This window comes from Leptonychotes weddellii, chromosome 3 (assembly GCF_054177405.1).
Source record: "Leptonychotes weddellii isolate Sample4059 chromosome 3, ASM5417740v2, whole genome shotgun sequence".
NCBI lineage: Eukaryota > Metazoa > Chordata > Mammalia > Carnivora > Phocidae > Leptonychotes > Leptonychotes weddellii.
The window spans coordinates 120,555,253-120,560,990 of NC_138371.1; positions in this window are offsets into that span (position 1 = coordinate 120,555,253).

Consider the following 5,738-nt stretch of genomic DNA (forward strand, 5'->3'; position numbering starts at 1 on the left):
ATCGGGCTCCCTGCTTGGTGGGAAGCCTGCTTCTCCCTCTCCCACTCCCCCTGCTTGTGTTCCCTCTCTCGCTGTCTCTCTCTCTCTCTGTCAAAATAAATAAATAAAACCTTAAAAAACAAAAAAAGAACTTACCCACCAGGTCTTAGACAATTCCTTCTCTACAGCACTTCTCCTGCTGCCCCCCAACACTTCCCCAAGAATGAGTGAGATGCCTCCAGTCTTCCCAGTTATGTCACTAGGTAGTGGAGCCTAATCCTCCTTCAGTTCCTTGAGGAAGGACAGCATCTTGTAACTCACCACTTAATCCTCAAAAAATAACAATGGCTCTCTCTCAGTACTAACTGTGACAGCACTGTGCTAAACACTTAACTCAGATGATCTCTTTCCATCCTCCACAGCCTTAAGGGGAAGTATTAGTGTGATCCCCACATTTTACAGAGGAAGAATGTAAAATTTAGAGAGATCAACTAATTGCCCAAAATGCCCAATCAACAAGTGGCCGAGCAGGAATACCAACCCAGAAACAGCTCTTCATCTTCCCTCCCTCCTTCCCTGGTGTCCAAGCCTAGGGCAAAGCTTACCAGCACAGCATGAGCTTAGCATGGATCTTTTGAATAAACATGTATATGGATAGATAGGCAGTTATGACACAGTATGGCTTGTGGTATTCTTAAGTTTGACAAATAAGAACAAGTTGATTACACCCAGTATACCATAAAATAGTCCACAAATTAATTTTTGTACTAGTCACACTAACATGCAAAGAGACAAGCAGGTCATTCGCCAAAGAACAAGAAACAACAAGTAGAGAATCTAGTGAAGAATCATAGAAGCTCCTCTAAATGCCAGAAGCAAGAGATATTCGTTTTCTAGTTTAAAAAAAAAAAAAAAAAAGAAAGGAACTGGGCGGAAAAAAATAAGTTCAGAGTCAAAGGACCTTTAGCAATGCTTAGTGGTGGCCAGAGCAGAAAAAGTTCTAAGGGTAGAGAAAGGATTTTTCTCTCTCAGAGATTATTAAAAACTTATGAGAATGCTTTTTCCAAAACAAAATGCAAATGAAAAATTGCATTTATCATCACTTTTATCATAAGAAAAGATCGTTGCCTTGTTTTTGTCTTGTTGCCAAATGTTCATCTTAGTGACAACAGAGAAGGCAACATCAAGCATAAGCTGGGGAGGGGAAAGGGATCAGCTCTCACAAGAGCCAATTGTTTAGAAAGGGGACCAAAGAGTACTAGTGAACCATCCTTTCTGGGGAGAATATTTCCTTTATGTTCACTCTCTTAACCCACCCAACCTAAAAGTGGATTGTGCTTGTTGCAAAGGGGCAGTGGGCACACATAAACCAGTGAGATCTGCCAGTTCTGGAATAAGAATGTGCGAAACCAAGGCAGAAGAAAAATTATTAAATTTCCTAGAGCCCACTGACAAGTCCTTGAAACAGGAAGAGTGACACTCCCCTAGGGACTCAACTGCCTCCCTGTTAATACTTTGCTAAGGGCAAAAGGCAATTCTAGTCTCCCCCCCGCCCCCCCCCCACCGCCTCCTCCCCCAGGATCCTGTAAGTCTACTTTAACATATAAAATTTCCTTTAGAAATTTCCTTTATCTGTACACCCCAAGATATGTGTTGGCAATCACCCCCCAAGTATGTGGCCCACCGATATACATCTGAAGGGTCTCATGACTAAGGTTTTATTAGACGGTAAAAATGGCCTTTTCCCAACAATAGCTAGTCCCCTCAAGGTCCTGGAAACCTTGCTTCCAAAATTCCTTAGAAACTTATGCTATCCCTAACCCTCTCCCAACTTGAAAGTAGACTATCGGCCACTCCTCATGACCCCATTGCAGCTCTTTTTGCCCACGGGTCCTGTCCCCATGCACCTTTTTGCACCAAAGACGTCTCAAGAATTCTTTCTTGGCCATTGGCTTCGAATCCTAACGTCTTTCCTACATCAAGAATAACTGAAGCTATTACGAAAGGAAGAAGAGCAACCCCTGACATGGAGAAGCTGCCCTGGGGCTCACAGCTGGACCATGTGACTCTCCCAGGAGACATAAACAATTTCCCAGAATACCAGCCTCACACAAGGCTGCCCTGAGACCAGAATAAAATGACACAATGCCAGGCCACTTCATGATTTTGGCAAAGCGCAGACAAAAATGGGTCACTGTGGCATCTGCAAAATGCCACACACCTCCCCTCTCAGCCAAAATGAGTGACTGCTACTTCTTTACTATTTCTGGCTTTCTCCTCATTCCAGCTTCCCCTTTCTGTAGATAAGATTCATTGAGATACCCAATCCCAGAACTGCCCCACTTTCCAACAGCACCCAGTCTGGAGACAATTCCTGTTTCCTTAGACTCTCCCCCAAGTCACCCAACCAAAGCCCAAACTCCAAAGCTTCCTTCTAACACCCTCTTACTAAGACCCGTGAGTTTCCATAGCGTGTTTTCACCCTCCCTGCAACAAGTAACAAACCGAACTTGTTCAGCTATCAGTGTGTTCCTGGTAGTCTTTTGCTGAAGCCTATTGACACCATGTTTACGCATTTCAGTCTGTGTGTGTGCATACAGTTATAAACATTACATATATTTACATAAAATCAAGGTAGCAGGAAAATTCAGGCAACTCAAGCTCCAAAATCTACTTTTGTGCCTGAAATATCTGTAGAGATAGGCTACCATGATCAAATGAGTTAGATAATCATATGATTACATATTTTGCTGCATGAATGCCTCAGCAATCACCATACACTTCAGAAAATTTTAATAACTTGATGTCCTAGTTATTCCCTTAATTTGCTTTTATATATGCTATTAATATTTTCTATAGTGCAGTGCTTTTGAAATGTGTTTTTTTAAGCGATGAATTACCTAGCAAGTCAATTAATTGAGAAATGCTAAAATGTTGGCTATTTTTCATTACTACATTTATTTTCAAAAGCAAGATACTCACTCTTATAGAAAGTATGACCACGACTAAGAAGAATAAAAAAAGACTGGTGACTAAAATCTAACCATAGTTGTTCTTTAATTATTTCAGTTAATATTTCAATTTGATAATAGAACTATTATTAATTTCTAGTTTCATTTTACTCTGTGCTTCCTTCTATCTGTTTAAACAATAATATTCTGGTTCCTTTTTGGTCCTGCTTCCTTTTACCAATGGTCTCACAATTAAGAAGCTTACGGATATATATTCACAGATAACATCAAAGCAGAACATTTCTGCTGCTCTCTGACTACAAGTAAAATACTCTTCGAATAGTAATGAGATATTTTATGAACTTACCCTGTCAAACGATCTGAAAGTAGGAACTGCAACTGCTAAATATGGCTAATGCATTGCAAAAGATTAACAATTTCTCCTGGTAATGTGACTTCCACCCAACGTTTTGCTCAACAGCAAATATTAGTAATATCGATTATTTAAAGAGGAACTTCTGCATCTTCTACAGAATATTTAATTTCACATAAACTGTTCTAATTATGTTGACTATGTAACATTTCTGACATCTTAGAATCTTCTTCATAGTCCATGAAATATTCTTAATTCTTTAAGAACCTAATAAAAGGACTGTCCTTTAAAAGTGCTTATCATTTCTCTATTTTTAGCATAAACATGAAGCACACTATTTAAAAAAAATTCATCAAAGTCTCTAGACAGAACAAATGAATGTTGCTAGTTCATGAATACCCCTAATTCTTTAAGAACTTAATGAAATTAATAAAACAATTGTCTTTTAAAAGTGCTTATAATTTTTTATTTTTTAGCATAAATATTAAATGCACTTAAAAAAAAAACCTATCAAAACTTTTAGACAGAACAAATGAATCCCATGTATTTCTTATCAAGATCATGCCAGAGGTAAAGAAGGTGTAACCAAATAAGTACCCCTTGTTCTGCAGTTGGGAAAAAAACAAAGAGATTTAAAAAAAAATAACATTGACTTAAACTGTGAAAGAACTGCCCTAAACTTAAAGACTGCAGTTTTGTGGGGTTTTTTTAAGATTTTATTTATTTCTTTGACAGAGAGAGACACAGCGAGAGAGGGAACACAAGCAGGGGCAGTAGGAGAGGGAGAAGCAGGCTTCCCGCGGAGCAGGGAGCCTGATGTGGGGCTCCATCCCAGGACGCTGAGATCATGACCTGAGCCGAAGGCAGACGCTTAACGACTGAGCCACCCAGGTGCCCCAAGAGTGCAGTTTTTATTCCACAGCTTTGGCAATATTGACTAAACTGTGACTAAATTGACTAAAATGTGACAAGCCTGTAATGAAACAGATTCTGTCATCTTTCTTGTAGGTGGGATCCATCGAGACATGTTTCCATTTATTTAAAATGTAGCTTAAAATAAAAACAGTATTAAGAAGTATGAACAAGGGGGCGCCTGGGTGGCTCAGTCAGTTAAGCCTCTGCTTTAGGCTCAGGGTCCTGGGATCAAGCCCCAGCCTGCATTGGGCTCTCTGCTCAGTGGGGAGTCGGCTTCTCCTTCTCCCTCTGCCCACTCGTGCTCGCATGCACTCTCTCTCAAATAAATAAATGGAATCTTAAAAAGAAAAAGAAAGTATGAACAAGGTATGGTGCAGTGCTTCTGGCTTCTGAGATAAACACTGAGACAGAAGAGAGCTTTACAGCTGAATTTATGTTCAGATTGCTCAAATATCAGTACAGATTGGAATGAAGGAGATATCACTTTGGGGACAAAAGAAAAATGATAATGCTTTCAGCTTCTCACATAATTGTAACAGTATGCTAAATAAAGAAGCACTGATTAAGATAATGATTAAAAGAAGTGGCCAAATTTTTAGTCCTCCCTTTTGTGAAGCTTTTTGTTATATTTGTTTTGGGGTTTTGTGCTAATTTCTATGATGTCAGTCTATTTGCAGTCCCTTCCTTTTGTGATTTCTAACATCAAATATATCTTCTGTGAGTCATCTTATAAATGGCATCCCTAGGGCAATCATGTACAACCCAAAAGTGATATTTCTATGGTTTCTTCCTGGAATTATTTATTTCACAATCTTCTAGCTTTTAAAAAACTTGAACTACTTCATATATGATCCTCGTAACGCAAACTAGATCCAGGTACCTTTTTTGGAATAAGTACAGAAAGGCATTGTTGATTTCCTTAGGTACCAGGAGTAGTAGTCCCTGCTTCTATGTTGGAAAGTTTGAAGTGAGAAATAAATGAAATGTACCAAATACATAACCCTCCTGCCTGGGTGGCAGGGCCAACTCCGCCAGGGACTTTTCTTCCCTAAACTGGGTGGCTCCAGAAATAAAATTTCAGGGCCCATCACATTGATCCTGTTACTTTTCTCCCGAAGTTTTATGTTGTAAACCAAGTGATCCTGTAATTTATTTTCTGACCTCCTTTACGATTTCATTTTCCATGTTGGATAAATAAGTGAGCTCAGCAGAGGTGCATGTTTTGATGATTTTACCTCGATTAGTTCTATTAAGTCTATAAATTGTAACCAGAGGCTCATTTCTTAACTTGTGCTACACTCCTCTGGGATGGATTCCTAGAAGTTAGTTGGAGGCTCTTGGTCTAATGGCCTATAGAGTCAGAGGACGACCAGGCCTTATAAGGAGAAAGCGTAAGTTAGAATGCCTGCTTTCTAGAAAGAGAAGGTTCTGATAAAAGGCAGGAAATAACATAACATAATAAAATTAAAAAAAAAAAAAAAGGCAGGAAATAGCGTACGAATGCAGTAACAATCTCCTGG